The sequence below is a fragment of the Dermacentor andersoni genome, chromosome 2 (genome assembly GCF_023375885.2).
Source record: "Dermacentor andersoni chromosome 2, qqDerAnde1_hic_scaffold, whole genome shotgun sequence".
NCBI lineage: Eukaryota > Metazoa > Arthropoda > Arachnida > Ixodida > Ixodidae > Dermacentor > Dermacentor andersoni.
Window position 1 is genome coordinate 225,851,169 of NC_092815.1, and position 19,237 is coordinate 225,870,405.

General features: G+C 45.6%; 1 protein-coding gene across 1 annotated transcript in view; it reads left to right on the top strand.

The window, feature by feature from the left end:
- Nucleotides 1–4,455: 4,455 nt before the first annotated feature.
- Nucleotides 4,456–19,237, top strand: part of LOC126539981 (dual oxidase maturation factor 1-like) — a 229,305-nt gene continuing 214,523 nt past the window's right edge. Inside the window, exon 1 of the mRNA XM_050186808.2 lies at nt 4,456–4,626. The gene's annotated coding sequence lies outside the window, so the exon portion shown is untranslated. The remainder of the gene's footprint in view (nt 4,627–19,237) is intronic.

Here is a 19,237-nt window from a genome sequence, read left to right on the forward strand (position 1 = left end):
ACATGATCCCAGATGCTGCCTGTAGATGGCGTTGCGATGCAGTTTGCCGTGGGGTGCCTAGATGCGCGCGCTCCCCTCCGCCGCCGAGAGGGCGCGCGCATCGAGGCACCCTAGTTTGCCGTTGCTCCGGCTACCGCTGCGTGAACTGCGTGGAGTATACCACTTTTGTCAGCGCCTGTACATGGCTGACGTGGAGTTTCAGCGCCATTTTCGCCTGTCTAAGACATCAGTGCGCTGGCTGTGTGACGAGCTAGGCGAAGACTCACCTGTGGAGACATCGTGGCGGGCTTCATTCGTCACCGTCCAAGAGCGAGTCCTCTGCGCCCTCCGTTTCTACGGGACTGGGAGTTTTCAGGGAAGCGTCGGCGCCGAAGGTTACACTGGACGTCATGAAAATACTGTGGGCCGCTGTGTCAGGGATGCGGTAGTGCGTAAGCGGTGGCTGGCTTTCCCGAAGACTGCGGCTGAACGGGCATATATAAAAGAATGCTTCCTACTTCGCGGGAACATTACGAACGTAGTCGGTGATGTCGACGGAACGTACATATGAATTAAGGCGCCTTCAATGTCAGCGTTACTGTGATTAGCATTGAAGCAATGTCGAGACACGCCATATTGCCAAATTTGTCACTTCTGTGTAGCCGACTTAAATTTTGTAATACCGACATCTCACATGCGACTGCTTATGATACTGACTTTTTCGCTGGTTGCTGACTTTTTGCCGATTGTTCTACTTGTCTGTCAGGGTGCCTACCAAATAGGTCACTTTCTTGGGAAAGAGGGTAATTAAGTATAAATATATAAATGGATATCACAAATTGTGTGAAGTACTCTATGAATGCTAATCTCATAAAGAACTTGGGTTCTTCGTTGGTGAAGTTACTTAGTATGCATAATGCTGAATTTTGGTCATGCGTCATCTATCAGCCGCACTAAAAACAGCGAGGCATTGCACAATTCGTTGCAGCGCGAGATGCGGATGTTGTGCCAAGCCGGTTGTACCTATGTATTTTTGGCGAAATGAAAATGCATTGAGAATCTTAGTGTGCTGGCTTGCATGAAGAAAATACTTCAGAATGTTTGCTCTGTTCACTCTTGATGCATGTGCCAGCGGTACAGTGTATTTTTTTTTTTGGGGGGGGGGGGGGGGCAGGGTTGTTCTGGATAGACAAGTAATAAATTTTCATCTCATAATGGGTCTCTAATTCTTAAGCAGTAGAACAATGCATATCCAATGCTCTGCAGAACTCGGTGCGCGTGAAGATGGCATGAACCACCAAGGCAAAATTACATATGGGGAGAAATGTGGGGCAGATGCCAATGAAAAGTGGGTCTTTAACCCGCCATGATAAAAATAAAAATTGCAGATCGAATAGACCTTTTCTACAGCTTTAGAGCAATGATTACACAAAACGTGATATGCTCAAACGTGTAAAAAAAGCTTGCCGCAATGCCAAAGTAGCATCAGCGACATGCAGCATATTTTGGCATTGAACATGTGTTGGAACTGCTATTTTTATTGTAAGCCTCACTGTCACGCCTTTCCCTGCGGCACTCCCTTTACTGAAATGTGGCACTGTCTTTCCACTGGTGTCATGATGATGATTGTAACGGCAGCAGTATGGCTGGTTAATGCTTGCCCCTTTGATTCCTGTGAGTTTAGTGGTAAAGAATATGGCACGTGCATACACCTGTGCTACGAAATCTAACGCTTGTGGTGATTTTTTGGAGAGCTAATTTGTGTTGGGACATTTCAAAGATGTGCGCCCGTGTGGCCTAATAACTAGAGCATTGGGGAGGTTGAAGACTGGGTGTATCGGTATAGAAGCTTGAAGTTCAATTGCACAACAATTCGACGGGGCACAAAGAAGCGGCTCCTAGTGACACCATGTGGCGGAAATACTTCTGAAGCATTGTTCTCACTTGTTGCCTGATCAAAGGACGATTGTGCAAGAGGGAGAAAAACAGCCTGCACAATTTTTTCAGCGACGAGAAAGTTGGAATGAACCGCCTTGCTTGAGGTGTAGTGTGACATTGTACAGCTGTTGGTTTATGGAGTAGGCGGTTCTAATTCATGTTGTTTCGCCGGAAACAACACATATATTGTGATACCATCGCAGTGAGGCATTTACTTGCTGCTCTCGTCACAAGTATATTTGCTCTCCTTACACGAGTGTGTCGGCCCATAACCTCACTGGTGTTATTCCCTCTGCCCTTTAATATCTCTCACAAATGTGGGCAGTTGATATCCAATGTCCCTTCATTTATGCACTTTATACCAAGTGTACGTTTCAGAGTCACACTCTATTTTCATTTATGTTATGATGCGCTTTGCATGTAGCTATCTCGTTACGTTAATCAACTTATAGAGTAAAAATATTGCTTTAGAAGACCACAATGTTTTAATTCGTCAACGTTACACATGGCACTATTATATTCAAGGTCACATACTGCATTACTACATGGTGTAGCACTTAACCTACAATATAAATAAAATGCAGCAAACACAAAATCAAGACATCCAGATTCGCGCATTTACTCATTTTCGTAGCCGCACGTTTCAACTGCTTCTCTATTACGACAAATTAACAATTTGTAAATTACATCAATTCATTCTTGTGATCGTCTTGTTTAAATCGCTTAATGACATTATCCCATTTGGCATATTTGGCGCAGCTGCGCTTCGGAATAACTCGATTCAAATTCATAATTTATTTTTCTTTATTGCACACAAACTATGACAGACAGCCTACTTTTCCAGCACATCATTTTCTAATCACCTCGCAATTCACCTCAAACACTCGTGTTCACTACTTGCAATCGGAAAAAAATTCTTATAATGCATAGTTTCAGTATACACAACACATTCTTTATTTCATATCTCATTATGTACATTTCTACGAGATTCTTAGATCTGTGTTAGATCAAACCAAAGCTAGTTCTACATTAGATCAAACCAAAAGATACTCCTGTTCTATTATTGTATGATTTCTATGTAAAACAGTCTCTGTTAGTTCATATTATCATTCATGTCTTATGAGTAATACTTTGTGATATGAATTTTGTATTGTCAGTACTATCTTGTATCATTCACTAATGTTTATTTTTTATTTTCCCAAGCATGCAAACTAATCATCTTATTTTTTGTGTTACTCAATAAATGGAGGTCTCCTTGAGCCTTCCGCTTTGCCACCAGCTTGGGTATTATAATTTATGCTTACACCTATGTAACTAGATAAAACAAGATTCTAATTCTCTGATTAGACAGCCTACTTTTCCAGCACATCATTTTCGAATCATCTCGCAATTTACCTCAAACACTCGTGTTCGCTACTTGCCATTGGAAAAAAATTCTTATAATGCATCGTTTCAGTTTATACAACACAATCTCTAATCCATATCTCCTTATGTACATATCTACGAGATTCTTAGATCTACGTTAGATCAAACCAAAAGATACTCCTGTTCTATTATTGTATGATTTATATGTAAAACAGTCTCTGTTAGTTCCTATTATCATTCATGTCTTATGAGTTATACTTTGTGATATGATTTTTGTATTGTCAGTACTATCTTGTATCATTCATTAATGTTTATTCTTTATTTTCACAAGCATGCAAACTAATCATTTTTTTGTATTCCTAAATGGAACTCTCCTTGAGCCTTCTGCTTTGCCACCAGCTTGTGTATTATAATTTATGCTTACACCTATGTAACTAGATAAAACATGATTCTAATTCTCTGATTACACATTGCACAACCCCTAACCATGCTCTATAGCCAGTGATAATTTTCATTTCTTAGCTCCGGTTTCCGATCTTGCTTTGACATGTTTACCAGATATATTGTTCTTATTCTCCATGTATAAGGTGCAAATTATTATTTTCATTCAGCCTTAAAATTTATAGCACGTGCTACTTCAGATTGGTTGTCCGATTCTTGTACTTGTACAGAAGCGAAGTCCAGTAAGCAAGCCGTCTCCGTGCGGCCCTCCCAGCCGAGCCTCCCTCCGCCCTCGGACAGCTCGGTTACCAGGCAGACTGCGCGCTGGAGCATGCCGTGCTGTGACAAACCGATTGCGGGTGCAAGTTCTAAAGAGCGCCGAGGGGCGCTTTGCGTGGTGAAAGCGCCCGTTTTCCCTCCCAAGTGCCGAGCCCAAGGCCACGTGCTTCTTGATGGCGGCGCGCGCCCCTTGACCCCGTCGTCTCGCAAACAGTTTGTTCTCCCGCCCCCCAGATCCTGTTTTTCCTTCACCCACAGCGACACACAACACTTTCTTCCGCCAGCGCCGAGACGGCCACCGGTCAGGTTCAAGGCCGGTGTCAGCCGGAAGCCAGGGAGAAACCCGCGCCGCCTCGAGTGTGCGCGGCGGGGATTTCCGAGCCGACGATTGGCGCGCCGCCCCGTGGGCAGCGCTCCCAGGTGCGCGCGATTCCGGTTGCTGTGCAACGAAAGCGAAATGGCGACGGCTGTGTGAGGCAGTAAGGCGTGTGTCCTGCCGCCGTGCGCCGCTAATCTACGTGCCTGTGGACGAGGGGAGGGATACCCGCTGTTGTGCATCTCGCCGTGCGCGTCGCCGGGACAGTGCGGATTTCGCTCGTCCAACACGTGGCGTTCTCCTGGTCGGTAAGTGCATGCCGAGCCGCATATCGACTTCACTCCGGGTATTGCTTCGTAACGCCTCGTGCCAGGACCGATGTGTCGCTCTGCTGCACCAACGCTCAGTTCACTAGACCGAAGGTCTTAAACACACTATGGTCTACAAGTTCATATCTTTGCAGGAAGCGCAAACACGACTTGCTAGCAATAATCCATGGATGCGGTTTCACAACCTTCTTTCTTTTTACATATTTACAGTGCTGACGACTTTGAATATTTGTATCCATATTTGCTGGCAGTTTAATGAAACGAATGTCTTCTGCACTTCTCGACGTAGCTGGTTCATTAAAGTTTTCATGAGCTTAGAGGACGCAGTTCACGTATCTAATCAGCAGAGATTAACGTTGCACACTTCGTTCACATCGCGAGAAGTGGTGAAATAATTGCGTGTTATTTTATCGTTGTGCTTTCTCACGATTCCAGACATATACACGCATTGGAACCTATCAGTTCCGGTGCGAAATTCATGCGTCCCGCATTAGGAAAAGGACATATTTTCAAAGTTGTGGTTGATGTTATCGCGCCAGAGAATGCGCACCGTAGCTAACGCGAAGGCCACCACGGTCGCAAAAGCTTCACTCTCTGTCAATAACTTAGCGGCGTGCATCATGCTCGCGCTGTTTCTCTCTCGCGACGACGTTAAGCATTCGCGACGCCGGTGGTGTTCTGCTGGACAAGCGAAGGATTTGTGTTTGCGAAAGCCGCTCAGCAGGCAGGACAGGAATGCGTTCGCGAGCCGCCCGTTCTCGGAGCGCACGGCCGTGAGCGCGATCGTTCCGCCGACGTCTCCGTGACTTTGGCGGATAGCCTTCACTCGACCCGTTCCGCAGCCCTCCTGGCGATAACTGGGTGAGCCGACGGCGCTGCTTTCCTCTGGCCTCACGCCAGCGCCCCCAAAGTAGCTGTCGCCGGAGGAGTGACTGCGTCACCACTTGACTCGGCTAGAAATGGTCATCTTGTAGCGAGGACATTGTTTTCAAATGGTAAACGTTTACATTTGCGCCTTCGTGCTCTGTGCAAATATCCCTGTCCTCTGCTTTATACAACGTCATTTCGAGCTACAGTTTGGTCTGGCATCGGTCACAGTTATGTTGTCCTTTGAGCAAAGGCTCCGCAGCTTTTGGTGACAGAACAATAAAGCGGCAAGTCCAGGAAGCCATCATCACTTGAAGCGAGGCAGGTGGTCAAGACGACACGAAAACGAGTAGGACGCAAAATTGCGGACCAGTCCGACAAACACAACGCCCCAAACGGAAGCTGCGATACTTTACCGCTCAGGAACGCATTGAGCATTATGGCATGTTAGGGCAAGCGCGACGGGTGACAAAAGACACGACAATACGCTGGACGTCAGCTGAAGCCGAGCTGTGCACAGATACGATAAACATTTGCATGAGACGAATACGTCACTATAGGCACATCGCTCGTATTTTCACGCCGCCTTCATAAATTTTTTGGAGATAACTACAATATTTAGCACACAAAGCCACCAAAGGTTTGCATGTAGGTTTACAGTTGTCAACCCTCTTCCTGTAATATCCTCAGAGCACTTCTCTGCAGATGTGTGTGGCTAACTTACAGGAAATACGCTAAGGCACAGCAATGCAAGAGCACCGGTGATTAAACAAGATCTCAGCCATCTGATGAATGCGCAATAGCCGCGTAAATAATAAAATGATGCGACTTATTTGAACACACAAGTAGTGAAACACTTCGCAAACGCTGCAGGAGAGCCGGCATCGATAAACCAGCGGCCGTTGACGAGGTCTCCACTGGGACCACAATTTTCATCAGCCTAGACAATCATACTGGGTGTCCAAGTTGATATTTCATGAGTACAAAAATATTCGGGCTGTATATATAAAATAACCAAAACCTTGATTGTGATTCTAGTACTGTCGTGCACAAATTTTTCTTCGATGTGTGCTAACATGAATATATTTGACAAACAGACAAAAGACAAAAATGTCTTTTCGCCTTCGGTTTGACAGAAACCGCGCGCATCTGGAAGTTCTCGCGCATTTACCCTTCTCCAGGCAAGTTCGACGGCCAGATCACATCTCATTCCGAGCGAGCGTCCTGCTCCTGCCATATGGTTTCCAACACGCCCGTGCACGCGAGCATCTTTTTCATTCCGTAAACTGGAACTAAAGGAATCGATGGTGGTCGGCTAGCATGTCTCCACTATAAGAAGTGAAAAGAGAAGAGCGTGGACACTCTACTCGGAAATACATAGAAGATGGCTGCCGCTGGCACATGTGCTTTAGGAGGCGAAAGGAGTAATTCCACATTCTCACTGTCACTCCACTAGTCATTCTGAGTGCCCCAGCCAGAAATACCTTCCTCCATGCCACAGCCGTACCGCAAAAATCGTCGGACTGCTTGGATATGTGTGTGTTGTGACCCCGTGCACCCCTGCGTACAAGTTTCAGCCAATGTACCGTCGTCTCTCCTTCTGTCTTGTGCCCAGCAGCTGTGCCTAGCTTCTTTGGCGACCAGTTTTTCAAACCTTTCTTTTGATTCGAGAGACGGCCATAGTGAGAATGTTAAAAAACACGATGTAAACTGCAATGCCGGGTAAGTAACCTAAACAATGCCAATCGTGTAATGGGTGCAAGCGCACTCCTGGCCAAACGCTTAGCCAATACGGGACGCTTGGGAAGGACGCAACCTGCCGGCATAGGACCACCAGCGAGTGATATCTCATTCACGAAACGTTGTTTCGCTCACATGCGTGTCAATCCCTCGTTTTTTTTCTTTTTTCATATCTTCCGTATGCAGCGACGCTACGCTAGCACAGGATGTGCATATATATTTATCGAAAATTGATTCTGGCGCCATTGCACTGCGATTAGACCTCGTACTTCTAATATATGGTCCTAAACCATTACGCCTTTGATGGCATCGCGGACGTGCAGTCTTCAAATTTATTGCGCACTTGAAAGCCATAGATTTGCTCGTCAGGTTTTCTAGTTTTGCTTTTGGTTATATCGGAACACACAGTAAGCAGAACTTCCTTGATTTGCTCTAGGCTGGCCTCGCTGATTACACTACACGAAATTGTTCGAAATTGTTACTTGGGCGACAATTTCTAATATAAGTACCCTTGTGGCTAGGAACCGGTTGAGTGATGTATTTTTTACTCTCATATCTGTTTCTATTACTTGCGGATAAAATCGGTAAGATGCAGGCAGTTTTCTTTGAATTAATGTAGCGGTCCGGCAATGGTTGTTTATTTATTGAAAGGTCCTTTTCAAAAATGCGTTTCTCGATGACATTCCTCAATGTCACTCAATGCCTGCTCTTTCAGTCGTATTTTTCTGCATACTACAACAAGAGGCCATGGCTATGTCTGAAAAGATCGCACGAACAATGTCTCTTTTTTTTTTTGTGAGAGCCTCTCGAATTGCCTTTTGTCCTAACACAAGGTTTCAAGACATTTGTAGGGCATTATCACGCCCCCTTTCTGCTACATGGGCGACAATCGCAATTTCTCTTGTTCGCACAAATAAGCGTGTCATTGATAGCTTCGCAGTCTTCGCGATCGTTTACAAGCAATCGAGAGCAGCGCTTCTGCATCGACTTGGCTTGGCTCAAGACCATGTCCCCGCTACAGTTGCAGTTCTCTCAGCGAGAGCTCTTCCAACATACGCCGCAGGCACCTTGTTATTTCTCACTTGAATATGTTCCAATACTAGCCTGAACGAGAAAAAAACAAGCTTACTTGAATCAAGGCGCTCAATTCTATTAAAGAGCACGCAGGCAACATCTGATGTACAGGAATTTCGTTACTGCATCAAGTTTGAATCCCTCCTCCCTGCAACTAAACTCACAGTACGATGCTTTTAATCAATAAACCGTTTCCTTTAATGAAAGTCGTGAATGGTAGCTGGTATTTATGATTTTAAGCCAACACATGTCATTATTCTTCACCATTCGACAGACATCCGATTTAAACTGTTTTAACGGCCCTGTTTTAACGGCCCGTGAATACATGGTTCCAGTGGGCACTTGAGCTGCAGCAAAGTTGCGCCGGAAATCTGTTTTTCTGAAAGGCATACAAAATATGTCTTGCTGCATAACCAGTGAACCAAGTTTTCTGTTCGGCAAGAGCAGCCAAATTGGTAGAACAGGAATCTTCGTTACCGAAACCCGCATCGAATGAACAGTGCTGCAAGGCACCCAAGGGTTGGCGTCGTACGGGGTGCATACGCATGCCGGCTTGCGTTTCAAGGTCAGATGCTACAAAACTGGTCACAATTGTCATATTCTGCACCGGCAGAAAGAACACTTGCCGGTTCTAGCTAGGCATGCCTCTTCTTTCGTTTTCCCATTGCCTGGTGTAGCTGTACTACTGCGTAAGCATTCTTTGGCGAGTGCCCCAGCAAAATCTTTTCGTCGCGCGGAAATTGCTATGCTATGTATGTGCACAGAAATGCGTATTTGAGAAATAAAGACATTTAATCGATATTATAGATACTATATGGAACAATTGAAACAAAAAGAAAATGCTCAGGGACAATACCCATATGATCTGATTTATGCATACCCACAGGCCTATGGGTATTCCGGGATACAGAGGGCTCCACAGAATATGCATGGGGAAGCGCGAAGAAGGTTTGGGCCAACTTAAATTTTGGGGTTGGCCAACTTGAAATTTGACGGTGGGTTTACATGAATTCGAGGGTGGGCCAAGTTAAACTTGTGAGGGACCAGCTTGAAATTTGGGGGTGGACCAACTTGAAGATTAGGGCTGGCCCAACTGGAATTTGGGGGTATGCATCTGCATACTTAAGCAATTCTAGTGGAGTTTCTGCATACTCTTTAATTTAAAGACCTCTTGCGAAAGCTGGTACGCTGTCGTGCACGTAATCTTTTCGTGCAGAAGTCATCTGCAAGAACAACGCATGCGCATAGACAAAATGCCACTACCAAAGTAGAAGCTTTTTGGGCGAATTGCTGCAACACGCCCGAGACATTTCTTTGCGGGGTTTTATGTGCAAGAACCAGGATCTCATCATGAAGCACGCCGCAGTGGGGGGATCCGGTATCACTTGGACCACCTGGACTTCTTTAACGCGCCCCTAAATCTAAGTACACGGGTATTTTCGCATTTCACCCACATCGAAATGCGGCCGCCGTGGACAGGGCGATCCCGCGACTTCGTGCTTAGCAACCCTACATTAAGCATACATGGGATAATAAAGCAGCGTAAATAAAGAGACCACAATGTTTTACAATGCAAGAGACCGCATGTTTTACAACGAAGCTTTTAGCCTCTCGTTGCTCGGCGTTTTTTGCGTCGGCGACCATAGGCAAAATGTGTACCGATCCCGGAGGTAGTGCGATACGGGACCGAGCCGCCACGGGGGGGAGACAGGCTTCAAGCACTCAACAAAGTAAAACGAAAAGTGCACACACTCTGTGGAATCATGCATACAACATATAGAACAGCATTCGTTCTAATAACTTATCATCATCATCAGATAATTTTCATGTTATTAGGATTGGGGGCTTACTCCCATCGCTCGTAGCCCGTTGTCAAGATTGGATTCCGGCATGAATTGGAAGGTAGCTGGCCCATGCCGTCGTCCAACTTAGCCACGCTGAGGATGTTGATGAAGGGAAGAACTGCTTCTCATCGAGAACGAGGAATAGGGTTTATTTACAGTATCTACACCAGTCTAGCATGACTGCGAGAGAAAGTACCTCAGTCTAACATGACTGCTTGAGAAAGTGCACTGAGCAGCCGCACAACAGCGGTTTATAAACACTCGGCCCGCTTTCGATCCCAAGGTGACGGAAACGTTCGTCCAGTCATCGCGAACAAGCCACCTCTCTGCTGGACGGCTTAGACACACACACTTCTGCACAGGTTGACGGTCCGGAGCCGACGTCAGACGGGCTTCGTAGAATTCGGGGCTTGTGTCAGGAAAGGTGCCTTTTACTCCCCGAGTTGACCCCGGCAGCGTGGCCGGTTGCCCATTGTCTTGCGTCTTGGACGGCGCGTGGGAAGGAGCCTCGAACTACGTTCCCGCGAGCACTCCCCCGCTCTCGGCAGACCAGGGCGGTGGTGGCGGGCTCAGTAACAATAGCTGGTCCGCCGATCGCATTCAGTCACAACGGCGACGAGGCTAGAGCGTAACGGTGGCGTTCCAAGAAAGTTGACGCCGCTGTCGCAACTGGCTGGCAAAACTTGCACCACAGATGGGCCGTTCTTAACAATGTCCACTCAAGACAAAGGCCTGCAATCTCCAATTACCCCGGTCCTGCGCCAACTGATTCTAACTTGCGCCTGCAAATTTCCTAATGTCATCACCACACCCGTCCTCGACTGCGCTTCCCTTGACACCCATTATGTATCTCTAATGGTTCACCGTGTATCTATCCTACGCTTTACATGGTCTGCCCCGCTCCATTGTTTAGCTTACTGTCAATTATAATAGCTATCCCCGTTTGCTCTGTGATCCACACCGCTCTCTTCCTGTCTCTTAACGTTACGCCTAACATTTTGCGTTCCATCGCTCTTCGTAGGGTTCCTAACTTGTTCTCGCGCTTCTTTGGAACCCTTCTTTGCCAGCGTTCCAGGCGCCACTCCAAGACTGAAAATGTAGTGTACTGGAGGATGATTCGAGCTTACGACCTTCAGATTAGAGGCCCGCTGTTCTAATTTTGCTCCATGCCACCGCCTCCCCCCCCCCCCCCCCCCCCTCCCAGTCATCTAGCTACATATCCCAGTTGAAAAAGACAAGAATTCCTGTTGCAACTACGGAAATTTCTGTCGTGACTACAGAAATTTCTGTTGTACGAAAGAAGTTCCTGACGGTTCTGTAGTTGCGACAGATATTTCTGACGTTACGACAGAAATTCTGATGTCGCAACAGAAACATTCTGTCACGAAGACCAAGAGTTATGAAGTCGCAACACAAACGTTCTGTCGCGGCAGCAAAAGTTCTGAAGTCGTGAAAACAGCTTTCTATCGTGACAGCGATTCTGACATTACGACAGAAATTCTGTCTTCGCAACAGAAAGATTCTGTCGCGACGACGAAAAGTTCTCAACTCGCAACAGAAACGTTCTGTCGCGACAACAAGAGTTCTCTAGTGGCAACAACAGCTTTCTATCGTGACAGTGACTCTGACGTTAAGACAGCAATTCTGGCGTCGCAACAGAAACGTTCGGTCGCCACAGCCAAGAGTTCTGAAGTCGCAACAGAAACGTTCTGTGACGACAACAAGCGTTTATGAAGTCGCAACAACAACTTTCTATCGCAACAGCGATTCTGACGTCGCAACAAGAACTCTCTGTCGGGACTACTTATTTTCTGTCATGGCGTTAGAAATATTCCACTATCTGTTGCAGTGACTTAGGTTCTGAGACCGTGACAGAAGCGCTTTCCGTCGCGACGCTTTAAAATTCTATGTCAGCTTCGCATCGGTGGTGTACACTGTACTTTTCTCTTGTGTGGTATTCAATCGTGCTTCTCTGAAGCCGGCAACGCTGATAGCACCGACACTGCATGGTGTTAAAGTCGACGTGGCCAATTGTTATCATTTTGCCGTGACGACGAGGCACCAGCAACGGCCTGCCGGCCTCCTCAAAATCGGCCGCTGATCAAAATCATGCCATCTGCGGGAATGGCTGCGTATGTGTTTTATTTTATTTGGTAACATCTGGCACACAGGCCTGTGAACTTGCATGTGCCGTTACGCTGACACTTTAGTCAATTACCCGGAAATATTTCATAAGCTTTTGCGAAGCGAAAAAGCAGTTTTGGGTTGTTCCACAAAGTTGCGTGACAAACTGTCTCGCTCGGGTCTAATTAATCTGGTACAGCGCTGCCGTGAGAAGCCAGTATGCTGTCAGAATGAACACTCATCGACGTATGTTTATGCAGCTATTTTGCATTGAACACTTGAATTATAGGCGCGCTTAAAAGTGCAAAGAGCAAGAGACAACTATCGAAATTAGCAGTAACAACCCTAACAGTGTCATCGGTCACCGTTTCCTATCTCTCAATTTCTTATTTAATATGGAAATTGTACAGCAAGATTGATGTTTTAGCACTCCACGATGTATCTGTCGATGGTAACAACACTTCGGCACTTCTAGAGATGCAGCAGTAGACGCGGTGGAGTGAAAGCGCATCTTGGCTCTTAAAATGGAAATGTAAACATCAACGCAAACAGAGATACTTACTGTTGTCATAGCCAAAATGTACACTTAGACACATGTTCGGCGGGATGCTGTGGTAAGATGCTGGGCTCGGGATCCTCCCGTCCCAAGTTGGAATCCTCGGCGAGGAAGTTGTTTTTCTTCTATATTTTTATTTTTTGTAATAACAAATTTACATAGCTCTATAGAGATATCTGTCAATTTGTAATTAAATATTGATCAAGAACTACAAAACTTTCGTCTACAGGACGTCACACTACAGCCAACAGAACGACAGAAACAACGTCCTAATATACGACTGGCTGAAATTTCCTGTTGTGTTTTTCAGGTGGGATGGAACAATTCTAATGAATTATTAAGCCATGCGGCTTGCCCTAACGATCTTCCAGCCCCAGCAACCCGTGCTCCGACGGGCCGCATGAATAATGCTTAATTGGGGCAAGTGGGTACTGAGTGGCATTTATTTATTTATTTATTTGTTTATTCATTTATTTATTTATTCCCTCAAAGGTCTCTTGTTGAGACATTAGATGAGGGAGTGGCGGGTTAGTGACAAAGAAATTTACTACAAATTACAAAGGGATATTTTCGATGAGTCGCTTGAATGCAAGTGGGTCGATGGTAGTGGTAACTTCGGTGGGCAGGCCATTCCAGTCTCATTTTATGCGCAGAAAAAAATGATTGCTGAAAAGTCATGTTATGGGCTTTTGGGGGATATACTGCGTTAGAGTGACTGGTGCGGGAAATGCGATGTGCTCTTTTTATCCACGGGTTGTCAAAAGGCAAAGAATGAAAAAATGCATGAAAAATGTTAAGACGTGCTGTTCTACGGCGTGAGACTAGAGAGGGTAAGTTTATTTGGGCGTTTCGTGCTGAGATGCTTGAATTGGGGGGGGGGGGGAGGGGTACGAATGAGTTGACAGAATAAATCGTGTCGCGCGGTTCTCCACCCACTCGAGGGCGTTGATAAAGTCATTGTGGTGGGGGTCAAAAATAGCATCGGCATGCTCCAGCTTGGACCTCACAAAGGTTAGAAAAGCAAGTTGTTTAATAGAGGGAGGAGCGAGGAAAATGTTACGGCGTAGATAACCTAGAGTACGATTAGCAGAATTTATTATGTGGTTAACATGACAGGTCCAAGTTAAGTCACGCGAGATATACACCCCAAGGTATTTGAATGAATCAGATGTTGCAATCTGCGTGTTATTGATGCTATAATTAGGTATATCGTTATTACGACAACAATAAATAGACATTAACGCGGTTTTAGCTACATTTAATGACATGAGCCAAGTGTTACACCAGTTTTGTATGTGCGATGGGTCATTTTGTAATGCCAAATGGTTGGTGGGGTTAGTAACTCCTCGGTAATCCACACAATTATCTGCGAAGAGTCGGATATGAGAAGAAATATTACAAGACAGGTCGTTGATGTATATTAAGAAAAGGAGGGAACCAAGTACGGTACCTTGAGGTACGCCTGAAAGCACGGGTGTTAAGGATGGAGAGTGTGAGTTAGCGCATACAAACTGCTGACGGTTAGTTAAATGCCCTCGAATCCAACTTAGAACACAAGGATGAATGTTAAGACGGGATAACATTGTTAAAGGAGTACTGGCACAAAAATTTGAAGTCGAGATAACTTGTGAGATCGATTTAGTTGGTCACACACAAAGCGTCTATAAAATATCAGCGGCGAATATAGCTTAGAACATATTTCAAATCAATATTAAAGTACGTGCGCGCAGCCAACCGCAAAACAGAGCACTTCGCGACATTGACATCAAGCGGGATTGTAAATATCCAAGAAAACGCTACGTCATGTGGCTACGTCACGAATTTTCTTTGGCTGCCACGCGGCTTACATGTGCTCTTCTCATCTGTTGTTGCTTGTTCTAGCTGTTGTACTTGTAGTGGGACGCACTCCGTGTCGCTGCAAGTGCAGTTTTTGTCGTGTCCATGGGGATATTTCCCACACTATCAGCTTGACTGCGCTGCCACAACGTTCAACGCCGATTTGTTGTGTCTTACCATTGATCGTGGCCGATGCGTGGGTTTTGTTGAGGTTCGTCCTCGCCACCCCCGGCAACAATATCTGAGTCGCTAAGTGATTGGCCACGTCTAAAGCGCGAGACACATGGTGCGATTTTCCGTGCAATCTGTCGCACGGCACGTCGTGTGCGACTTGCCGCATGCGGCGATTCGGGTCACGAATGAGCGGCGGCGGGTAGCTCGGGTAGCGGCGGGATTCGGTACGAATGAGCGAGCGGCGGGTAGCTCCGCCCACAACCGGCGCCCCTGCGTGGAAGTTCGGAATGCTGCGTAACTTCGAACAGAAAGTGAAAGCAACCGTATTTGCACAGCTATCTTGTTTGAAACAAACGATGACAATATAAACACGTCTATGCGAGCACTGTAGACGTGTTTCCGCAAAGCCGCGTTAGCAGTATCAGATCCGTTGACAGTCGCCGATGGCCAGGAGCCGGCAGGCATAGCTCGCTGGGCCATCGAATCCGACACCGGTTGCGCTTGTGACACGATCGCTTGCAGCTTGTATAACGAAGCGCCTATGTTAGTCGGCACAACGTGTACACAGTTACGTCAAGCTTAAATTGCAGCACATTAGATCTCATTGGTGCCGACAGAAGCGAACGAGCATGCCAGGCGAGCTTGCGATCGCTATGAGACGATGGAGGCCTAGCTCGCCGGCCGTCTAGCCGGGGCTTAGGGTCCTTGCGATGGGTCCGCAGCTCGTAATAAAGCGCCTAAATTCGTCAGCACAATCAATGCCTGAATATCTATGTTTCTCTTAAGTGAAAATACGGTTAGTTTTCCCGGTGCCGTTAGTAGCGATGAGTAAACAGGCCAGTCAGGCGAGCCGTTTCGTATACAGACGATTGCTGGCGCGTCTGCGCTTACCGCGTCCGAGTAGAAATCACGCCAACGATTTACTATTTCGCACAACCTTTTATAACTCGCACTTTTTCGAGGTCACTTTATTCTAGAAGTTATTTCGTGTCAGAAACAAATTGTAGCCGATTTATGTGCCGCAGTCAGCGGCGAAATAGGCCCGCGTCTCGACCAGGGAGAGATAAACAAAAAACAAAAAAAACCCAGACATGATCTGAGCGGCGACGCACCCGCTCGCCAGCCCCGCCCTGCCGGGTCTACCACGTGGCTATGACATTCACGCTACCGGCGCTGTCATTGGCTCCGGTCGTCCGACCGATGCGGCAGTCGCACGACAATATTCAGGAAGTTGGTCGCGCACGCTGGCTGCGCGTCAGAGCATGCGTCATGGCTTCTTGCGAACACGTGACCACTTTGTTTATATTTCCGCTTGTACCCTCTCGTTGCTCTCTGGAACCGAAACTTCGACTGGTCGCTACAAAAAAGACGGCAAATAATTACCTGTCGCTCTCTGAAGTAAATGAGGTTTCGTGCCGTGATTACTGGGTCATTTAGTACTTATTAAAGCAGAAGAAACCACGTGATTTTTTTTTATGTCAGTACTCCTTTAAGAGACGACCATGAGGGACCATATCGAACGCTTTTTCAAAATCTAAATATATTGTGTCAGTCGGGATGTTGCGATGTTGGTTTTAATGTAAGTCGTGCAAGGAAAGAGCAAGTTGAGTGTCACTGGAATGATTTTTGCGGAAACGATATTGACTTGGGTGAAAAAATTTGACGAATGTTAGGAAGTTAGCAATATGCGAGTATAAAACATGTTCCATTTCCGCTTCTACCCTCTCGTTGCTCTCTGGAACCGAAACTTCGACTGGTCGCTACAAAAAAGACGGCAAATAATTACCTGTCGCTCTCTGAAGTAAATGAGGTTTCGTGCCGTGATTACTGGGTCATTAAGTACTTATTAAAGCAGAAAAAACACGTGAATTTTTTTTATGTCAGTACTCCTTTAAGAGACGACCATGAGGGACCATATCGAACGCTTTTGCAAAATCTAAAAATATTGTGTCAGTCGGGATGTTGCGATCTTGGTTTAAATGTAAGTCGTGCAAGGAAAGAGCAAGTTGAGTGTCACTGGAATGATTTTTGCGGAAACGATGTTGACTTGGGTGAAAAAATTTGACGAATGTTAGGAAGTTAGCAATATGCGAGTATAAAACATGTTCCATTTCCGCTTCTACCCTCTCGTTGCTCTCTGGAACCGAAACTTCGACTGGTTTCTACAAAAAAGACGGCAAATAATTACCTGTCGCTCTCTGAAGTAAATGAGGTTTCGTGCCGTGATTACTGGGTCATTAAGTACTTATTAAAGCAGAAAAAAACACGTGTATTTTTTTTATGTCAGTACTCCTTTAAGAGACGACCATGAGGGACCATATCGAACGCTTTTTCAAAATCTAAAAATATTGTGTCAGTCGGGATGTTGCGATCTTGGTTTAAATGCAAGTCGTGCAAGGAAAGAGCAAGTTGAGTGTCACTGGAATGATTTTTGCGGAAACGATGTTGACTTGGGTGAAAAAATTTGACGAATGTTAGGAAGTTAGCAATATGCGAGTATAAAACATGTTCCATTTCCGCTTCTACCCTCTCGTTGCTCTCTGGAACCCAAACTTCGACAGGTCGCTACAAAAAAGACGGCAAATAATTACCTGTCGCTCTCTGAAGTAAATGAGGTTTCGTGCCGTGATTACTGGGTCATTAAGTACTTATTAAAGCAAAAAAAACCACGTGAATTTTTTTTTTATGTCAGTAATCCTTCAAGAGACGGCCATGAGGGACCACATCGAACGCTTTTTCGAAATCTAAAAATATTGTGTCAGTCGGGATGTTGCGATCTTGGTTTAAATGTAAGTCGTGCAAGGAAAGAGCAAGTTGAGTGTCACTGGAATGATTTTTGCGGAAACGATGTTGACTTGGGTGAAAAAAATTGACCAATGTTAGGAAGTTAGCAATATGCGAGTATAAAACATGTTACATTTCCGCTTCTACCCTCTCGTTGCTCTCTGGAACCGAAACTTCGACTGGTCGCTACAAAAAAGACGGCAAATAATTACCTGTCGCTCTCTGAAGTAAATGAGGTTTCGTGCCGTGATTACTGGGTCATTAAGTACTTATTAAAGCAGAAAAAACCACGTGAATTTTTTTTTATGTCAGTACTCCTTCAAGAGACGACCATGAGGGACCATATCGAACGCTTTTTCAAAATCTAACAATATTGTGTCAGTCGGGATGTTGCGATATTGGTTTAAATGTAAGTCGTGCAAGGAAAGAGCAAGTTGAGTGTCACTGGAATGATTTTTGCGGAAACCATGTTGACTTGGGTGAAAAAATTTGACGAATGCTAGAAAGTTAGCAATATGCGAGTATAAAACATCTTCCATTATCTTATAAGACACGCTTGTTATGGAAATAGGGCGGTAGTTACTTGGTGATGATCGGCTTCCTTTCTAGAAGACTGGGATGACCTTGCCCTCCTGCCAATCATGTGGAATTGAAGCGCTGTTAAGTGATTCCTGGAATATGAGTGATAAAAAAAAGGCTATACACATGTTTAGTGTTTTTAGCACTTTGACATTGATACCGTCTACTGCTGTAGAAGACGAGTTCTGCAATGATTCAATTACTTTGACAATACCGATGGGATCGAACGTGATATTTTGCATGAGAGGATATGAGAAGTATTTTGGATCTGGCAAGCCGTCAGGTAATTCATTAGTAAAAACCGAACTAAATGTTGCATTAAGAAGATCTGCAACCTCAGTCTCAGGGATCGGAAGTCCGGAGCTATTGTTAACTGAAATCTAATTTCGTTGATTAGGATTATTAGTTTTCCAAAATCGCTTCGGGTTGGTTTGTAGGATAGCTGGTAAAGTGATAGAAAGAAACTTGCGTTTAGTTTGAGAGGTGAACTTGTTATATTCTTTCTCGACTGCCTAATACTTCTGCCAGGGGAAAGAAGAATTAGATCGTTTGGCTGATCGAAACAGCCGTTTTATCTTATTATTTAGTCGTTTGAGGGATACATTACACTCTAAAAACTAAGGGAGTGCCGGGCACTCTCTTTGAGGGAGTAGCTGCTTGTCCCATATTTCACTCTCTTTTCGAGAGTAGATCGACCCTCTTTGAGAGAGAGTAGGTCAACTCCTCCTGACAGAGTTTTGTTACTCCACCGCAAGGGATTGCTAGTACTCTTCCGCAGGGTGCTAATACTCTCCCCGCAGGGTTAATAGTACACCGCCAGACCGAGTACTTCTACTCCCCCAAACAGAGTGCTTGTACTCCTTCAGAACAGAGTGCTAGTACTCTTCCCAATACCCTCTTAGCCGAGTCCTGATCACGCATGCAGGCAGGAAATCAGATCAAATTAGGGCCGCTGATATACTGTTCCCTAGGCGGCTCCTCAGAGACACTGGCCCGATTCCAAGCGGCCTTC